The sequence below is a fragment of the Talpa occidentalis genome, unplaced genomic scaffold (assembly GCF_014898055.3).
Source record: "Talpa occidentalis isolate TD23 unplaced genomic scaffold, MPIMG_talOcc4v2.1 talOcc4.10, whole genome shotgun sequence".
NCBI classification, from domain to species: domain Eukaryota; kingdom Metazoa; phylum Chordata; class Mammalia; order Eulipotyphla; family Talpidae; genus Talpa; species Talpa occidentalis.
Window position 1 is genome coordinate 63,544,275 of NW_023600993.1, and position 22,257 is coordinate 63,566,531.

The window sequence follows — 22,257 nt, forward strand, 5'->3', positions numbered from 1 at the left end:
CTTTAGTTCCTCTATTAATTCTTTGATCTCCTGCATTTCTTTTACTTCCCTCTTTAGGGACTCAATTTCATTCTTCTGACCATTGTTTTCCCTCTTTACAGACTCAATTTCCTTCTTCTGATCATTGTTTTCCTTTATGACTTCTATCACTTTTTTAATCATGGCAATTTTAAATTCTCTTTCTGGAAGGCTCAGAAGTTCTTCCAAGTTGCTGTCGTTGCAATCTGGGGAGTGGTTTTCTTTTTGTGGTGTGCTTCTTTCCTGAGGAGTTGTTAGTTTGCATGTGGTTCTTCTACTCCCTACTGTCTGTTTTCTAATTTGTCGTATGCGGTGGGACACTGTGTTGCTCAGACTGGCTGACATCTTGGGTGAACTTCTCCGCTCCCCTCTGGCTCCTCCAGGAGCCATCTCTGGCTTCTGGGGGAGCTTTCTGCTGGTTTTAGGCAGTCTTTACTGAAGAAATGTCCCTGTTCTAAAATGGCGAAGTGGATGCAGTCCCTGCGCCTCCGGTTTCAGGCACACTCTTCTGCGTGCCCGGTCTGCCCCGGACATGGGTGCCTGTTCCCTCTGTGGGCTCAGACTGCTGGTTGGAAGGGGCCTGGCGTGGGCTAACTTCCCAGCTGGCCACTGGGTCCTCCAGAAGCCTTCTGCCTTTTCAAGCAGTCTTAAGAAATTTCCTGTTCTATGGGGTGTTAGTGACTTTTTTTTTTTCTGGTCGCTAGGGGTGGCGCAGAGATCTCTCCTATTGTCCTTGGGGGGCTGTTTTTCGCCTCCCCCACCCCGTGGGGACAGGGAACAGAGCGGGAATGGTAGGGTAAACCGCAACGGCTTTGGGGTGCTGTGTCTGCCCTGTGCCCCACCGTCGTGGAGAACCCATGCCCCGAATTTCGTGCCCCGGGTCTCAGTTCCAAAGCCCTCAGGTCCAGAACACGGGCTGTAGCCCAGTTCAGTGGCGTGGGAATGGCGCCTTTTGCACCGCTCCCGTGCCTGGGCGCCTGGTTCCTGCTCACTCAGTGAGGGACTTTCACCTCAGTGAGGAGGGCCTCCGCACGTCTCCCCACAAGCCTAGGTCGCAGGAGCGGGGCCCTGGCAGCCGCGATCCACACGCCAAGCACGCCGCTTTTCCGTGCAAGCTTACTGGCAGCCCGGGCTGTGTGCGCGTCTCCTGGGGTCTTTGTTCTTCTCTAATGGCGCCCGGGGCCGTTCGCTCACCACCGCGGCGAATCCTGCAGGGTTCTCCACAGCTCCCGTTCACAGGGTGTGGTGGCTGAAATAGTTCCTTTCCACTCACAGTCCCGCTTGCTGCGTAATTTGTTCTTGTTGGCCGTTTTGGTTTGTTGTTTTCCTCCTCTCTGCTGGTCAGAGAGTGCCGCCTCTGTGGGCGGGGGAGGGGAGCAGGGTTCTGCGCTTTCCTCCCTTCTAGTCCTCTTTTATGGCCACTTTCTTCTTGGGGTAGTTTGCTGGAGTCATCTGTTTACCTTCCGTGTCCCAGTTCTCACTGGGACCTGCCGCTTTTCCTCCCTATTAACTTTTTTTAATGGGAGATCTTACTCGCAGCGTCTCCTCGCCGCCATGTTGCTCCGCACCTTTACCCTCATGTGGTTTTGTTATAGAGCAACCCCGATATTAAACGGGTTCCTGGCTGTGGGTCCTCACCCGTGCGCTTTAAAGGGACTTATGAATACTCTACTACAGACACACACAAAAGGTTAATAAAAGGTTTATTTACAAGAGAAAAGGAAATAAGGAAAATGTACAACTCAGGGAGAAAATAGGGAAATAAAGTCTTTAATGCGTCCTACCCAATCCGAAGACCTGGAAACCCAGTCACTCTCAGAGCTGGCCGGACGCTGCGAGCTGTTGGAGAGCCAAAAATGGGGGATCCCCAAAGCCCATGTGTCTGCCTTTTATATCCACCTGGCTGCTTAACCCCACCCTCAGGTCCCAGCCACCTTCCCTTTGGTGGTGATGGGATTTGGAGTTCCCAGTGTCTTTGGCTTTGACCCGGGGTGGGGGTGGAGTCCACAAAGCCTATATGGAATTAGCTTTGGGACATCCTTTTCCCCCTAACAGTTTCAGAAGCCATCCTACATACTTTAGACTTTGGAAGAAAAAAATACGCAGTTAGAGCAATTACCAAAGAATATTTATAGCCTTATTCAACATTCAGTGTTTCTGTCTGCTTTATGTTATTACAGTATTGTAGCTTCAAAAATGTGTTTGTATGTATTCCTTCTCAAGGTTTTGATAGAGTTTGAGCAGGATAGGTATTAGAATCCATATAGTCCCAGTCTTTTGTTTTTTGGGAAAGAGATTTGATTAGTGTTTTTTTCTTTATTATTAATGAAGTACCATTGTTTTACATCTTTGTTAATATTTTGCCGATGTAGGATTTCTCCCATTAGATATGGTCATTGTAGTTCTCCACCACCAAAGCATCCATAGTCCTCTGTGACAGTCTGCTGAGCTCCCCACTGCATACTCATCCCTCTTCCTCTCTCCCTTTCTTGCTCCCATTGCATGTTGCACTTCAATTTTCTTATTATCACTTATTGAAGAATCTTTCCTTGTTCCAGTGTATATTTATCTCTACTTTGTCATAGATTATTTGTTCATATATCTGTGATTTTATTACTGTGTTCTCAATTATATTTTATTGGCCATGTGTCTGTTTTCCTTCCAGTAAATATTAACTTAATTACTATGGGTTTATAGCATGGTTTGAAGTCTGGAGATATTATACCTTCATTTCCCCTTATTTTAATCAGGAGAGCTTTTGCTCTTCAAAGTCTTTAATGTTTCCATATGAATTTTAATATTTTTTTCCCATTCCTTTAAAGAATATCACTGAGATTTTTTGTTTTCTTTTTTTTTTTTTGAATCTTTAAATTGCTTTGGGTAAGTGGCCCTTTTGACAATGCTGATTCTTTCAATCCATGAGCAGAGAATGTCTTTCCACTATTAAAAGAAGCCAGAGACAGAGCGGGGAACAGAACAGGCAGACTGACAAAATACACTGCTGAGGGAGCAGTGGGCGAGACAGGAGAGGTCTGCTGCGCCATGTGGGACCCTTGCCAGCTGGCCGGGATCGAACCGGCAGTGCAGAGGCTGTGGACAGCTTCACAGCACGGCTCTCAACCACCTGCGCCAACCAGGGGAGGCCCTCAGCCTTCCATCTTTATCCAAGTCTTCACTTTGTGCTGTCATTTGTTTCCTTTCCATTTTTTTTTTTTCCTGCTTTCTTATGCATTCTCCCCTTTCTTGCTTACAACCTGGGACACCTTACCTTCCAATGTCCTACTTCTTTTCAATAAGCACACTGATTTTCCTTAAGTGTTCTTTTCTCCTGCTTACTCTCCACACCCCTTCTCTATTCATCCTAAAACCAGTTGTGTTACCTCTTTATTGTAATATAGTTGCAGGTATTTATCTCCTTTCTTCTCTTACATTATTAAGTTATAAAGATTATATCATATCCACCAATTGGGAAGGATTCATCTCCATAGATATCTTGGTTCATTGGTTTCTTATATCTTGAGTACACTGCTCAATGAATATCCTGCTAATTGTTTAGACATTTTCTGGAGTGTCCAAGTTCATGTCTATGTATTTACAATAAGTTTGAACAATTTTACAAGTAACTCAAACATCACCTCAATGGCCATCTGTAGAAGTTATAGTGTCTTACTAAAACTGTTTTTGTTTATACATCCCCTTCCTTTGTCCTCTTTATAAACACCTTTTACAGTGTTCTAGACTTTCCATTCCCCCATTATTGGGATCCCAGATAAAATCTAGTTCTTGACTTTCTGGATCTTAGTGGAGGTGATAAGCCTCTTCGCTAACCTTTCCTACAACTATTCTTTTCTCATCCAACATTAAGAGTATATATAACATGGATCATATGTCTACTTGGTTAGGCTGACAGGAGGTAAAAATTGAAGCAAACAAAATAGCCATCCTTGAATATCTTGTTATTATGTAGGGATGGACTATCTCTAACTCAGGCAGTTTTTGCTGGTAAAGGGTATCCTTCATTGTCCCTGTTTGTTCAGCCCATTCATTGATAGTTTGCAAAGAGGGAATTCTCCAACTCCAGTGTTTAATTGGGTGTCCAGAATGATATGAGAAGGAAAAGTCATTCACTTCTATTTTGAGGAAGACTGTAGGGCAGTGAGACTTTTGCAATAACCCCAGAAGTGGTATTGGCCTCTTAGATGGGATTTTCCTCTAGAGGGTGCAAAACCTCCAGTAAATCATGAACATTTTCTTTCTAGTCTTTAATTTACAACTATAGGGCCTTCCCAGTGGCGCAGTAGGTTGAATGCAGTGCTGTGAAGCTGTCCGCAGCCTCTGCAGTACGGGTTCGATTCCTGGCCAGCTAGGGAGATTCACACATGGCATGGCAGACCTCTCCTGTCTCGCCCACTGCTCCCCTCAGCAGTGTATTTCAGTCAATCTGCCTGTTCTGCTCCCCACTCTGTCTCTGGTGAATCATCTCACCTTCCCACACATCTAGCCTGTACCCCAGTTCTTGTATAAATAAAAAATAAATCTTTCAATAATAATAATAATAATAATAATAATTTACAACTATCAAGTCAGGGTAAGACTGCTCATCTGTTCTTTGTGCCATCATTGGATCTTTGTCTTTTCAAAATACAATTTATTAAAAGAAGCCAGAATTTGTCCAAGCAGACTCTTGACCAAAGTAGAAGTTTATTTTTCTTAAAGATATTTATTTATTTATTAATTCATTCATTTATGCAAACAAAATCTGGGGTGCAGCCCAAGAGATGTGGGGGAAAGGGTGAGGAGAGGATTTACTAGAGACAGAGTAGGGAGCAGAACAGGCAGATCTACTGAAATACATTGCTAAGGGGAGCAGCAAGCGAGACAGGAGAGGTCTGCTGTGCCATGTGTTTCACCTCCCTGGCCGGGGATCAAACTCATGTTGTAGTGGCTGTGGATTGCTTCATAGTGCTGACACTGAACCCCTTTGCCACCAGGGAGGTCCTGAAATAGAAGTTTAAACTCTTCTCATACCTAAAACAAAACTGTAGAAAATTCACGCACACACACATACACAAAACCTAAGAAGCAAAAATCTGATGTTAGAAGTTGTAAATGAGCCCCAGATATATATAATCTCTGTACATTAGATCTCTGTACATTAGTTTCCACAAACCAAAATTTAAAAAGGGAGAAAAAGAAAGGAGAAAGAGGAGAAGAGAAAGGGGTGAGATGAGTAGAGCTGCCTAAAAGTTGAAACTATGACCAAATTCAAACACACAAATATACCACACACACCTAGAGAATCTTACTGAAAACCAGACTTTCTAAATGAGAAAAATTACTCCACATACCCAGTATATTGTGCCATGCTTATTGTGGTCTGTGCCAAGAATAGACCCTTGGAATGGCCAAAATTGGGTGTCTGATCCCATGTCGGGTGTCAAGTTGAGATCTAGAAAGTCCAGAGTGAAAAGGAGAATGGCCCAGCTGGTAAGTCTTCATCTGAATATTTATAACCACAGATCATGACTCAAAACCAGATACACAGGAAGAAGTAACAACAACGGTGCTTATTATCAGGGAGTGAGAAAAATGAGAGGAAAGACAGGACACAGAGGAAAGAATTATTTTACCTAATAATGTCTGTGTTATAGAGTCTGCGTTAAAACAAAAGTCACACATGGAAGATGGCTGCTGGCCCCCTAAGCAGAGGAAGCAATAGCTGACTGTGACAAGTCAGTGCTTGATTTACTGAAGTAAACCTGGATTTATGTGGGCAAAGAAGCCATGTGCACATGGAGAGGGCCAGCCTTCTGAGGCCTGGGGGCAAGCTGCTCCAACAAGAGGAAATATATGCTCTAATAATCAATTAGTTCTCTGATTGCTAGACCCCTAGTTCACCTCAAAGAAAGTCATGTCCATTGTACTATTGAGTGTAAGGTCAAAGCCCAATTCTGCCTTAATAAAAATTTCAGGACATCCCCTGGTTGCGCAGGAGGTTGAGCACTGCGCTCTGAAGCCATCAGCAGCTTCTGCAGTGTGGGTTCCATCCCAGCCAGCTGGCGAGAATTCCACATGGCACAGCAGACCTATCCTTTTCACCCACTGCTCCCCTCAGTAGTGTATTTCATCAGTCTGCCTGTTCTGTTCCCAGCTCTGTCTCTGGTGAATCCTCTCACCCTCCCGTGCATCTGGCCTGTACCCTGGTTCTTGTATAAAATAAATAAATAAATCTTTAAAATAAATAAATAAATATCAAATAAATAAATAAATAAAAATTTCATCTTCTGGTCTTTGTCTCACATTTTTGTAATTTATTTCTAGAAGTGAAGTAATAAAAGTCAGGTATTCTTGAGTTGCAAAAGCTTTCTTAACATCATCTCTCTCCTATTTTTTCAATAAAATAGGAACTGTACAGGCAAATTTTCTCTGTGACCCCATTGGATATAAAGTGTATAATCTCCAACAATTTAGGGGCTCCCTTGTGGTGCAAGGGGTTACGTCTCAGCACTGTGAAGTTACCTGTAGCCACTGCAGCATGAGTTTGATCCTCAGCCGGGAAATGATACATATGGTGCAGCACACCTCTCCTGGCTTGCCTGCTCCTCCCCTCAGCACTGTATGTCAGTCAATCCACCTTTTCTATTCCCCACTTTGTCTCAATTGAATCTTCTCTCCACCTCCACCTCTGTTCTGCACCCCAGTTCTAATATGCATAAATAAATCAATATTTAAAAAAATCTCCAACAATTTAATCTGTCACTTGTTATTTAACAAAATTTCCATTGAGATACACCTTTTGAAGTGAAATTTTTTGCAAGAAATACAAGAAATCTTCACTTACAAACTACTCTAAAATTTACTTTTCTGTTACTTTAGAGAACAGAAGCAAGTGAAAAGATTGAACAAAGAACATTGACCTTCTGTACAATGAATTTTATTGAATTGAATTTCGCTGTGTCAACAGCACCTGTTATTTATGCTTTTAAAAAACTACCCAATGACACGCAGGGAGTGCGTCCTGCATCACAATTTTAGAGAAGGGACATTTCTTCAGTAAAGACTGCCTGAAAACAGCAGAAGACTCCTGGAGGAGCCAGAGGTGAGGTGGGAAGTTCGCCCACACCAGGCCACTTCTGGCCTTCAGTCCGAGCCCAGAGAGGGAGTGGGAACCCACCACCTGGGCAGCCCAGGTGCACAGGGGAGTGTGTCCCTGTATCGGCATTTTAGAACAGGGACCTTTCTTCAGTAAAGACTGCTTGAAACCAACAGATGGCTCCCGGAGGAGCCAGAGGGGAGCGGAGAAGTTCACCCAAGATGGCGGCCAGTCCCAGCAACACAGTGTCGAATGCATATGGCAAATTAGAAAACAGACAGTAGGGAGGAGAAGAACCACACGCAACCTAGCAACTCCTCAGGAAAAAAGCACACCACAAAAAGAAAATCACCCCCCAGATTGCAATGACAGTAACTTCAAAGAACTTCTGATCCTTCCAGAAAGAGAATTTAAAATTTCCATGATTAAAAAACTGACAGAAGTCATAAAGGAAAACAATGATAAGGGAAAAATAATACGATCAGAAGAATGAAATTGAGTCCCTAAAGAGAGAAGTAAAAGAAATGCAGGAGATCAAAGAATTAATGGAGGCACTAAAGAACTCTGGGAAAAGCAATGAAAGCAGAATAGATGAAATGGAAGAATGAATAAGTACTCCTGAAGACACAGAAATTAAAAAGAACCAAAACAGAAAAGGAAAGAGAAGTAAGAGGGAAGAAGACCGAAGAAAGACTTTGGGAACTATCTGACTCCATGAGGAAAGGAAATATAAGAGTTATAGGAATACCAGAAGGAGAGGAGAGAGATGTAGGAACAGAGAAAATATTCAAGGAGATAATTGAAAAGAAATTCCCAAACATGAAGAAGAAGCTGAAAATTGATATACAAGAAGCAAGAAGAACACCAAACTTCCATGATGAAAGGAAAATTACAAAAAGACACATAAAGCTTTCTTAGTAAATCTCCCAAGAATCCAGGACAAGGAAAAAATAATGAAGCTGACAAGAAGGAAGAAACAGATAACATTCAAAGGAAAACCAATAAGGCTGACATCAGACTTCTCCGAAGAAACACTAAGGGCAAGGAGAGAGTGGAGGGACATAGTCAACAGACTCCAAGAAAACAGATGCCAACCAAGAATGCTCTATCCTGCAACTCCTTCCTCTATGAAGAAAGAATAAGGACCTTCCCAGAAAAACAGAAACTCTGGAATTTCATAACGACTAAAGCCCCATTCCAAAAAATACTACAAGTAGTCCTAAACACAGAACCTCAAAGGGACGAATAACAATGAAAGAAGGCCAAAAAAAAAGTTATTAAAAGAATAAATAAAAAAATCAAAGTAAAGACAAACACAATAGCAAATACAGATGCTAATATATCAATATTAACTCTAAATGTAAATGGACTAAACACTTCAATAAAAAGATACAGAGTCACAGACTGGATTAAGAAACAAAACCCAACCTTTTGCTGTCTCCAGGAAACACATTTAGCTACAAAAGATAAAAATAGACTCCAAGTTAAAGGATGGAAAACAATCCTACAAGCAAATAGACCAAAAAAGAAAGCAGGAACAGCTATACTTATATCAGATAAAACAGATTTCAAACTCAAAAAGATAAAAAGAGACCACAACAGTCACTACATTATGATCAAGGGGACAATACATTAAGAAGAAATGACACTCATTAACATATATTCACCAAACAAAGGAGCACTAAAATATATCAGACATCTATTGTCATCTCTGAAAACAGACATCAGAGAAAGAACATTTGTAGTGGGAGACTTCAACACACCACTATCAACAATGGATACATCAATGAAACAAAAAAATAAGTAAAGACACAAAAGCTCTAAATAAGGACCTAGAGCACTTGGGCTTAACAAACATCTATAGAACACTAAACCCCAAAAAAACAGAGTACACATTTTTCTCAAGCACACACAGATCATTCTCCAGGATTGATCACATACTGGGACACAAGACAAACATCAACAGATACACCAAGATTGAAATCATACCAACCATCTTTTTCTGACCATGAAGGCATCAAACTAGAAATAAAACCATAAAAAGAAGGCAGGGAACTCTCCTACCTCATGGAGATTGAAAACCACACTTCTGGAAGACCACTGGACTAATGAGGAGATCAAAGAAGAAATTAAAAAATTCTTTGAATTGAATGACAAGGAGAACACCAATTTCCTAAATGTATGGAATGCAACAAAAGCAGTAATAAGAGGAAAATATATAGCAATAGAGGCTCACATCAAGAAACAAGAAAGAACTCAAAGAAACAACCTAATCTCGAAGCTCAACAATCTAGAAAAAGAACAACAACAAAAAAACCCCCAAAACCAGTAGAAGAAAAGAAATAATAAAAACCAAAGCAGAAATAAATGAAATTGAATCTAAAAACACAATCCAAAAGATCGATGAAACCAAGAGCTGGTTCTTTGAAAAAATCAATAAAATAGACAAAATCGTAGCCAGACTCAAAAAGGAAAAGAGGGAGAAAGCACAAATAAACAGGATCATAAACGAAAGAGGAAAAATCACAACAGACACAGCAGAAATCAAAAGAATAATCAGTAACTACTATGAACAGTTATATGGAAACAAGTTCAACAATCTAGAGGAGATGGACAAATTCCTACAACTCTACAATCACCCAAAGCTAGATAAAGAAGAAATAGAACACATAAACAGACCAATTACAAGCAGCAAAATTGAAATGGTAATCAAAAACAAAAGCCCAGGACCTGATGTATTTACAAATGAATTCTACCAAACATTCAGAGATGAATTAGTGCCTATCCTTCACAAAGTCTTCCAAAAATTGAGAAGGAAGGGACAATACCAAACACGTTCTATGAAGCCAACATTACACTAATACCAAAACCAAACAAGGACAACACAAAAAAGGAAAACTACAGGCCAATCTCCCTAATGAACACTGATGCAAAAATCCTCAAAAAATTTTAGCTATCAGAATCCAACAATGTATCCATAAGATAATTCACCATGACCAAGTAGGATTCATGCCAGGGACACAAGGATGGTTCAACATCCAAAAATAAATCAACGTTATCCAACACATCAACAAAAAGAAATATAAAAACCATATGATAATATCAATAGATGCTGAGAAAGCTTTCAAAAATGTGCAACACCCATTCATGATAAAAGCCCTTGAAATTCTTGGGATAAAAGGAACATACCTCAACATCATAAAGGCCATATATGACAAGCCAACAGCCAGTATCATTCTCAATGGTGAAAAGCTGAAAGCATTTCCATTAAGATCTGGAACAAGACAAGGATGTCCACTCTCACCACTGCTCTTCAAATAATAATACTGGAAGTCCTAGCCAGAGCAATAAGACAAGAGAAAGACATCCAAGGAATCCAAATAGGAAAAGAAGGAGTCAAACTATCACTATTTGCATATGATATGATAATATACATAGATAAACCCAAAAACTCCACAGAAAAACTAATTCAACCAATCAATCAGTTCAGTAAAGTAGCAGGATACAAAATCAACACGCAAAAGTAAGTAGTCTTCCTATACACAAACAATAAATCTGAAGAAGAAGAAATAAAAAAAAATCCCTTTTATTATTGAAACAAAAAAATCAAATATTTGGGAATAAATCTAACAAAAGAGGTAAAGGACCTATACAAAGAAAACTATAAAACACTGTTAAAAGAAATAGAAGAAGACACAAAGAAATGGAAAGACATCCCCTGCTCATGGATTGGAAGAAAAAACATTATTAAAATGGCCATCCTACCAAAAGCAATATACAGATTCAATGTTATTCCAATAAAAATTTTAATGTCATTCTTCAAAGAAATAGAACAATTATTGATGAAATTCATATGGAATCACCAAAAACCCCGAATAGCCAAAGCTCTCCTGAAAAAAAGAGAAGGGAATGGAGGCATCACACTCCCAGACTTCAAACTCTACTACAAAGCCATAATCATCAACACTGCATGGTATTGGAACAAGAACAGACACACAGACCAATGGAATCAAATAGAAAATCCAGAAATAAACCCACAGATTTTTGGTCAAGTAATCTTTGACAAAGGAGCAAAGACTATGCATTGGAGCAAAGAAAGTTTGTTCAATAAATGGTTCTGGGAAAACTGGGTCATTACATGCAAAAGAATGAAGCTTGACCACTACCTCACACCATATACAAAAATCAACTCAAAATGCATTAAAGAACTACACATAAGACCTGAAACCATAAAATATATAGAAGGAAATATAGGTGAAACACTACATGACATGCACATCAAAGACATCTTTACAGACACATCACCCAAAGTAGTGATAGTGAAGGCAAAGATAAACAGCTGGGACTACATCAAATTAAAGAGCTTCTGCACAGCAAAAGAGACAATAACAAAAACAAAGAGAAACCCCACCAACTGGGAGAACATTTTTGCACCCAACACTAATGATAAAGGACTGATCACAAAAATCTGCAAAGAGCTGATGAGACTCAACAACAACAAAGAAAATAATCCTGTCAAAGAATGGGCAGAAGAGCTAAAAAGAAACTTCTCTGAAGAGGAAATGCAAATGGCCAACAGGCATACGAAAAAATGTTCAACATCACTTGTAATCAGGGAAATGCAAATCAAAACTACCATGAGATACCATCTTACACCAGTGAGAATGGCACATATTAAAAAAACTAGCAACAACAAATATTGGTGAGGATGTGGAGAAAAATGAACTCTTCTGCACTGTTGGTGGGAGTGCAAACTGGTCCAACCACTATGGAGAGCCGTGTGGAGATATCTGGACCTACTAAACATAGAGCTTCCATATGATCCAGCAATTCCACTCCTAGGTATTTACCCAAAGGACACAGAAACATCAATTCCAAAGAGCACCTGCACCCCTATGTTTATAGCAGCACTATTTACAATAGCTAAGCTTTGGAAACAACCCAAAATGCCCAAAAATAGATGACTGGATCAGGAAGATATGGTACATATACACCGTGGAATATTACTCAGCATTCAAAAAAGATAAACACATGCAATTTGCAGCAACATGGATGGCGCTGGAAGGGATCATGCTCAGCGAAATAAGCCAGAAAGAAAAAGAATAATACCGGATGGTCTCATTCATAGGAAGAATCTAGTAAACTTAAATAAGGGTCCAGGAAAATGAATAACTATAAGAAAGTGAAAATCAAAATCAACAAAAAACTATGAACCAGAGACACTTTTTGGGGGATGGGGGGTGGGGAGGGGAGTGATTGTGGTCAAATTAAGGGGGTTGCAATTGTATGGGGAATATAAAAAAAAAGAGTCATGATCAACTGCACTTCATCAAGACATTCATTAAATAACAATTATTGAATATATACTCTCTTTGTCATAAGATGTGCTTGATACCAGAAATACAAAGTTCCATATGTCATATTTTATTCGTCAGTTTTATTGTATAGCAGAGGTTATCGAACTCTAATTCATGGGACAAATACTGACAGCATCTTTTTATATATAAATTCTTACTGAACCATAAAAAAAATACCAAATGAAAACATGCTAATATAAATATTTATAAATGAACAAATTTATTGGTAAACATTTCTAATAGTTCTAAACTATTTTACATAGTATAAATAATTATAAAGTTATATTTCTTTCATTTAGCTGATTATCACCATTAGATGTACTGTTGCATGCTGATTACTGAAAATAAAAATTACGTCACCAATAATGTCCTTTTACCATTGCTTGTTAAGATGTTTAGAACCAAATTAATTCCACATATATTTTGATATAATTATATATATACACATATATACATATATATATATATATTACATAATTGTTAATTTTTGTGCAATGTTTGCTTTCTCCTCTCAGGTATAGTCCTCATAGAATCCCCACCACCAATTCACTGGTGCACCATCACCAGTCTCCTGTGCTCTTCCTTCCCCTGTTCTGATCCTTCTACCTCCCCATTCCCCACAGGATGTCTTTGATTTATAATTGTCTGCAATTATTTTTGTTATTATTTTTCCCTTTATCTCTTATTTGGTCCCCCTATATTCCTCCTATATGTGAAACCATCCGATATTTTTTTCTTTTTTCCTTCTGGCTTCATTCACTTAACATAATCCCTTCCAGCTCTATCCATGTTGCTGTGACTGGCATGAGCTTATCATTTTTTATTGATGAATAGTATTCCATTGTGTATATATACCACATCTTCTTTATCCAGTCATCTATTTTTGGACATTTGTGTTGTTTCCATATATTACCTATTATATCTAGTGCTATAATAAACATACGGGTGCAGACATCCTTTTCAATTAAAGTTTTTGTATCCTTTGGGTTAACTCCTCATACTTAGTTAGCTTTTAAAGCAAAACCCATGTTTAGCTCATTTAGGTCTTACTTCTAAATTCATTATGCATTGTCATTATTAAAGTACAGTAGAGAGTGTGAAATGGTCAATTTCATGTTGAAATGATATTTCAATTATATATGTGTAAGACATGCAAACTTGTATTAAAATTCTTAAAAATATTCATGTAGTTTGACTCAATGATTTAATGTCTGATTAAATTATTGTACTTAATTATAATTATACTTAGTGGTATAATCAAATATATGAATGATGATTTATAAGCTAAGCTTATATTTTTATTATTTTAAGCATCCTTGTTTATTTTTTCACAATGTAGGATTTTTCTCCATAGGGTTGTCACCATAAATTTCCCACCACTAAATCACCCATATTTCCCCACCATCATCTTTTGTGCTCTCCTACCCACTGTGTTTTCTACTCTGCCCCTCTGCCCCTCTACCCCTCCTGAATGTCTCAGATCTATTATCTACTTTTGTAGGGATGAACCATGATATCTACATATGAATTAAAATAAGTAAGTAGATAAAATAGAAGCAAAATCCACCAGTAGAGGAGAAATGTCAACAGAATTCCATATTAATACTACAAAACACATTTTCATAATACATTTTGAAAAGGAAAATTCTCATGTTGTGATATTGAATGATGAAAGCAATGTGTATATATAAAATTCTACTGTAACATGGTTTCAATTTTATGAAAAGGATATATATTTTATAAGGGAAAATAACCTTAAATTCATATACCAAAATGTTCTCAGAGTTTCTCTGAGTCAAGGAATTTTAGATAATAACCTTGTCTTATATTTTGCTCATTTTCTAGGGCCCTATAGTCAAAAAACAGTAAAAGAAAAATACTGGTTACCAGTTTCACCGGCATATCCTGAATGTGTGTTTCACTTAGTGCTCAGCTACCAGTGCTTTGGGAGCAGATGGAAGCCCCAATTTGGGTTTTGCAGCACGTGGGGAGTACATCCACTCAACACTCAGCCACCAATGCCTGGGAGCAGGACCAGGCCCAAACCTCAGCTACATAGTACCTTGCTCTAATCAGGGATCTTCAAGAGCCCCTGGTAAGCACCCAGCCACCAGCATCTCAAGAGCAGATGCAAACCTAGACCACGACTTGCAGGGCGTCATTCTTCACTATGGGCCCTGAGACACACTGAGGGATGACATCCTGTTCAGTGCTCAGCCAGCACTTCAGGAATAGATACAAGCTCCAGTTCAGGTCTTCCAGGCCTTATCGCTTCACTGCAGTCCCCCAGGCACAACTGGGCAGTGCATCATATTCAGCAATCAACCTCCAGTGCCTGGGAGCAGACACCAACCTTAGTCTGGGTCTTACAGTGCCTACCTGTTCATCACAGGCCCCAACCACACCCAAGAAGTGTTTGCACTCAGCATTCACTATCAGTGTTTCAGAGCAGACCCACACTCCAGTATGGGTCATGCAGTATCTTGCTGTACATCAGGGATCTTCAGTAATCCCCTGGTAAGCACCCCTAAATCCAGGAGCAGTCACCAGTGCCTTGGAAGTAAACAAATGTTCAGTCCAGATATAATTAGGTTTCACTCTATATCATCCACACCTGGGAAGTAGAACCCACTCAGCAAAGGTCTTCGCTCTGTATTAGGGATCTTCAGGAACCCTCTGACCTCCCAGGCACCAGAAAGAGAGCCTGGCCAACCATTCTTTTTTGGAGTAAGCTCCCAGTGACAGCTTCTTAGCGCAGCACCACCCAATCCTCCCAGGCACCAGAACAAGACCCAGAAGTGTTTCAGGAGAGGCTATAGCATGACCCATTATCCTAAGGACACCAATAGTTGTTCTTACCATCAAGTAAACACAAAGGACAGTGGAAAAGAAGGACTCATATACAACAAAAGCCACAACTATAGTAGAGCAAAACAAAAGCAATAATGAGGATAGCGGAGAATAAAAAATGGCTAAGCAAGACCTCAGGGAAACAATATATCTAATAGAAAAAACAGGACTCCAGAACCAAACCAAAAAGACATGGAAGAGCTTCTTTACCTATCAGCTATCGAATTCATGATGGCCATGAAGAAAAAAAAAAAAAAAACAGGAATAATAGAAAACTCAGAAAAGGAAACAGATATTATGAGAAACACAATTAACAAAGAGAAGATCAATATTGGAACTTTAAGCAAGAAAATAAGAGAATTGCAGGGGAAAACAAAAACTTAGGAGAAAAACCTGGATATAGAATAAATCAATTGGAAGAATGAATAAGTGATATTGAATATGAAATAGAGGTAAAAAGCAAGATAGAAATGAAGAAAAAAGAATGAGGAAACACTTGAGAATTATCTGATATGAGGAAATGGAATATAAGATCAGAACAAGAGAAAGAGAGGAGATCTGAGAATCTTTTTAGGAAAACAGTGGAGAATTGCCCAAACTTGAAGAAGGATATCAACATAAATATGCAAAAGTAAAAATGACATCAAGATACCTACATAAAAGGAATATGATAGGAAGACACATAAAGGTAAACCTTCCAAGAGTCAAAGACAAAGAAAAAACAATGAATTTGACAAGGTGGAAGAAACAAAAGGAACACTAGTTAAACTAATATTGAATCTCTCTCAGGAAACATTATGGAAAATAAAGGAAAGGAATGATGTATTTAAAGTTGTCTTTGTTTGGTATTGGTATAAGTGTAATGTTGGCTTCATAATGTTGGCTTTCTCAATTTTTTATTATGATTTACTTATTTATGCATACAAAAACTGGGGTTCAGGCCAGAGATGTGGGTGGTGAGAGGATTCACGAGAGACAGAGTGGGGAACAGAACAGGCAGACTGACTGAAATACACTGCTGAGGGGAGCAGGTCTGCTGCACCATGTGGATATCTCCCGGGCCGGGGATTGAACTCATGCTACAGTGGCTGCGATAGCTTCATAGGTTGCATATTAACCCCTTGTGCCACCAGGGAGGCCCTGCTTTCTCAATTTTTTGAAAGAGTTTGTATAGGATAGGCACTAGTTCATTTCTGAATGTTTGGTAGAATTCACTTGTGAAGCCAACTGGTCCTGGGCTTTTGTTTTTGGGGAGTGTTTTGATTACTGTTTCAATTTCACTGTTTGTAATTGTTCTGTTTAGGTGTTCTATTTCTTCTTTATCTAGCTTTGAATGATTATATAGATCTAGGAATTTGTCTATCTCTTCTAGATTGTTGAATTTGTTTGCATATAATGTTCTCCGTAATCTCTGATAATTCTTTCTATAGCTACTGAGTCTGTTGTGATTTCTCCTCTTTCATTTATGATCCTGTTTATCTGTGTTTTCTTCCAGTTTTTCTTTGTGAACCTCACTAGAGTTTTGTCTGTTTTGTTTATTTTTTCAAAGAACCAACTTTTGATTTTGTTTATCATTTTTATTTTTTATTTCAATTTCATTTATTTCTGCTTTGCTTTTTATTATTTCCTTTCTTCTATTGATTTTTTCCTTTTTCTTTTTCTTTTTTTTCTTGTCTAGTTGTTTGAGATGTTACATTAGGTTGTTTCTTTCAGTTCTTTCTTGTTTCTTGAGATGAGCCTGTATTGCTATATACTTTCTGCTTATTACTGCTTTTGCTGTGTCCCATACCTTCTGGAAAGTTGTGTCTTCATTGTCACTTATCTCAAGGTATTTTTTAATTTCTTCCTTGATCCAACAGTATTCTAGTAGTGTGGGTTTCAATCTCCATAAATTGAGAGGGTTCCTTTCTTTCTTTTCATGGTATGTGGTCTAGTTTTGATGTGTCTATGATCAGAGACTATAACTGATATGATTTTGATCTTGTTGTATATGTTGATGTTTGTCTTGTAGCTCAATATGTGATCAATCCTGGAGAATGATCCATGTGCACTTGAGAAAACTGTGTACTTGGATATTTTAAAAAATCCAAGTATATTAAGCCCATGAGGTCTAATACTTTATTTAGAACTCTAGTGTCCTTGTTTATTTTTTGTCCCTTTGGTCTGTCCATTGTTGAAAGTGGGGTGTTGAAGTCTCTTACTAAATATCTATTTTCTCTAATGTCTGTTTTCAGAGCTGATAATGATTATCTGATATATGTTGGTACTCCTTCATTTGGTGAATATATGTTGATGAGTGTTATATCTTCCTGATATATTGTCCCCTTAATATATCATAGTGATCATCTATGTCTCTTTTTACATTTTTGAGTTTGAAATTTATTTTATCTGATATAATTATAGCTGCCTCTGCCTTCTTTTTGATCCATTTGTATGTAGAATTGCTTTCCAATCATTTCTGTTCAGTCTATGTTTATCTTTTGTAGTTAAATGTGTTTCCTGAAGACAGAAGAAGATTGGATTTTGTTTTTAAACCCAGCCTACCTCTCTGTGTCTTTTTATTGATGAGCTTAGTTCATTTAGATTTAGAATTAAAATTGATATGCTATTATCAATATTTGCAATTTTGTCTTTTTGTGATTCTATTTCTTACCTTATTCTGTACTTCTTATTCATTCCTCTGTTGGTTTTGGCTTTAGGGCTTCCTGTAATATTTTTTAGAGTGAGGGTTATGTAGTAATGAATTTCTGGAGATTCTGTTTGTTTGAGAAGGTCCTTATTTTTCCTTCACAGAAAATTAGAGCTTTGGCGGTATACTCGTATGCTTGGTTGGCACTTGTTGACTTGGAATTTGTTAAATATTTACCTCCATTCTCTTCTACGTCATAATGTTTCTTTGGAGGTCTGATGTCAGCCTGATTGGTTTTCCCCATTGTCAGCTTCATTATTTTTAACTTTTCTTGGAATCTTGGAAGTTTAACTATTATGTGCTTTGCTGCAGTTCTCCTTTCATTGTGGTAATTTGGTGTTCTAGATTTCTATATGTCTTTTAATCTCGTACTTCATGCTTGGGAAGTTGTCTTCAGTTATCTCCTTGAATAGTTTCTTGGTTCCTTTGTCTATCTCCTCGCCTCCTGGGATTACTAAAAATCTCATATTTCCTCTCTGCATGGTGTCAGATAATTCTTGAAGTGTTTCTTCATTTTTTTTCCCTTTGTAGTTCTCTTTCCTTTCCTTTTTTTTTTTTTTTAAAGATTTATTTATTTATACAAGAACCTGGGTATAAGCCAGATGCGCCGGAGGATTCACCAGAGAGAGCAGGGAACAGAACAGGCAGACTGACAAAATACACTGCTGAGGGAGCAGCAGTTGAGATAGGAGAGGTCTGCGGCACCATGTGGAATTCTCGCCAGCTGGCTGGCCAGCATCTAACCCACGTGGCAGAGTCTGCGGACAGCTTCACAGTGCAGTGCTCAACCGCCTGTGCCACCAGGGAGGCCCCTTTCCTTTTCTATTTTTGGTTCATTTTATATCTGTTTCTTCGAGAGTCCTGATTCATTCCTCAAATTCATCAATTCAGATTTTGTTAATTTTCCCAGAGTTCTTTAGCGCCTCCATTAATCTTAATATCCTGTGTTCCCTTCATTTCCTTCTTTAAAGACTCAATTTCTTTTTTTTTTTAATTTTTTAATAGAGGCATGTTTATTTATTTATTTGTTTGTTTGTTTGTTTGCTTTGTTTATACATGCACTGGGTACAGTCAGAAGCGCGGGAGGGTGAGAGAACTCACCAGAGCCAGAGCGGGGAGCAGAGCAGGCAGAAGGACCGAAGTACACTGCTGAGGGGAGCAGCGGGCGGGGCGGCAGGAGAGGTCTGCGCGCCATGTGGGACCTTCCTCCTGTGGCCGGGGAGCAGCCGGGGAGCAGCTGGGGATCGAACTGGCGCCACAGAGGCCACCGGCAGCTTCGCAACCCAGCGCTCAACCGCTGCGCCACCGGGGAGGCCTTAAAGACTCAATTTCATTCTTAAGTTCATTAACTATATTTCTCATATCATTCTTTTCCTTTTCATTTTCTTTACATCTTTAATCATGGAAATTCTAAATTCTCTATAGGTCAGGCAGAGAAGTTCTTGCGTGTCATAGTTGCTGAGTTCTAGGGGCTGATTTTCTTTTTGTGGTTTGTCCTTGGTTATTTGTATCTTTCCTTCTGCCTGTTGTTTGTTTTCAAATTTATTCTATGTGCTGGGTTACTATGTCACTGATACTGGTGGACATCTGCTCCTACTGGGACATTACATACTAGTGGCCACACTGGGACCAGAGTTGTCACACCAGTCTTCACAAGGACAGTGATGCTGATGGGTGCTATCCCTGATGATCATCAAGTCTCTGTATGCTGCTGGTCTTCCACTATATGCACATCTTAACCTACAATGTCAGGCCTGGTCTGTGCATGTAGTATGGGTTCACACAGACTCTAACACTGTATGTGGGCCAAAAGGCACTCTCCCAAGCAGTTGATGCTCCCTATGGGGCATGAGCCCCTCCCGCTGCCTTCCTGTTTTTACTACTGCTCCAAATAGTTTGCACAGGTGCACTAGGGGTCACCCTCTTCCCATAGCTGTGTGCTGGCCAGAGGGCACTGTCCTGGATCTCACTCTTTACCTTTCTTTACTGGGGCCTCCCTCTGATTTCATCTGGTTCCAGAAGGAGTGCTCATGGTCACTGGGATCCAAAAGCCCTGTGAGTCAGCAGGTACTTTTCTTGGATTGGCTGCCCACCTTTGTTTGTGGGACCCTCCCTCAACCTTTATTCAGTTCCAGAAGGGGCCAAAGGGGGCTGCTGGCCTCAAACAGCTTTGCAGGCAAGCCCACATTTTCCTGGACCCAATGGTCACCTTGATGGAGGAGCCCTCCCTCTGTCTTTACTCAGTTCTAATAGAGGGGTGTGGGATCACTGGTCTCCTTTCATTCTGGGCCTATGCCTTTCTGGGATCAACTGTTCACCTTTGTTTGTGGTTCCATCCCTCTGCACTCACCCAGCTTTGGAAGAGGGACATGGAATCTTCAGCCTCCAATAGCCCCATATGTATGCCCAAAATTTTCTGGAACCCATTCGTTTTTAAATTAGGTAGGTGTGGTATCAGCACTGTAGAATGCAGTCTAGCCTTACATTTGATATATGTGTTTAAAACATAATTTAGGTAAAATGAAGTGCATTTAATTCAAAGGTTAACAAAAATCATAGATGAAATATTCCAATAAAATATTTGAATGTAATATGTTCATATGCACATATATATGTTTATGTGTATATATGTATGTATGAAAATATTACATTCAAATATTTATGTGTATATATGTGTGTGTGTGTATATATATATATATATACACACAATGTGTGTGTGTGTGTGTGTGTGTGTTTAACCTGAAGCAAATTTCACTTAGGATATTTTTATATATAAACATATTTTTATTTTAATTATGTATTTGCATGCATGTGTATTTATACTTAAATTTTAATAATAATTTTATTCTGTAGTTATATAGGTAGATACATATTCATACATATATTCATATTCAGAAATGTTTCAAATTACTTTTTTAAAGATTTATTTATTTATGCATACAAGAACTGGGGTACAAGCTAGAGGTGCAGGGGGTGAGAGGGTCATGAGAGACAGAGTGAAGAACAGAACAGACAGATTTACTGAAATACACTGCTGAGGAGAGCAGCAGGCGAGTCAGGAGAGGTCTTCTGTGCCATGTGGGTAGTTTCCCTGGCTGGCTGGGGAATTGAACTTGAGTTGCAGAGGCTGTGGATCACTTCATAGTGCTGTACTTAACCCCTTGTACCACCAATTCAAATATTACAAGCAGTAGAGTTTAAAAATTATAAATAAATAAAAACAATTTCTTATATCAAAAATTGTCACTCCCTACTAAATAAGTTTCTTCAATTTAGATCTATCTTGTTGAGAAAGTTTAGTGTTATCAGCAAAACATTTAGAAAGCTTCTTAATATTAAAGGGACTTATATGTGACTTTAGAAAACAGCTTGGGCAATAATGAACTAGTGTATGCCTGTTTGTTTTTTTTGTTTTTTACAGATGATAGCTATTAAATAAACAAGCAAAACTTTACCTCAAAGAAGTTATTGAAACAAATACAGCAATGCACTAAATAATCTGAAGATAAAACCACAGTGAATGTTTCAGGTCATGAATTATTCACATGTGATTTCCTCATTTTTTTAATCAGAAGAAAATTAAATATTCCAAATTTTCATGTTAAGAACATGGTTTTCACTAAATCTTTGTTTATTTTGAACCATTTAGTAAGTAAGAAAGTAGGAAACAGTGCTAAGTACTTGTGGACAAATTAACATACACTAACATGAATAAACTACTAAACTTCCATTTAAATTGATAATAAAAATCACTTTGTGACAAGTATATCATCCAGAAATAGATACAATAATAGGAAAGAATCCACATCATATTTGCCATAAAGTTTGTCCACTAGCACAAAGAAAATTGTTTTTTTCCTTACTAATTTAGTTACCATATGATTACAATCCATAAGAATATGAGTTCCTAAAATTTTAATTACAGGTGAGAGATCAAGCCCTTATTCCCTTGTTCCAGCTTAACCTACCTCGAAGCAGATGTATAAAATCAAATGGTTACTTGGAACATTTTATAATAAACTGCTTTCATTCTCTGCTCTTTTATGCTCTCTCTCAGGACTAACTACTTCATTTACTACTCCATCTCCAAAATCATTTTAGAAATTGTCTCAGGGCAATAGAATAAAAAGGGAATATGAAGGTCCAAGAGCTGCTGATATTTAACATATAAATGTGCTTTATATAAGCAACAAAATTCTGTACTCTGGAATTTCAAGGTAGGTAATGGTATATGAGAAGATTTTGTATAT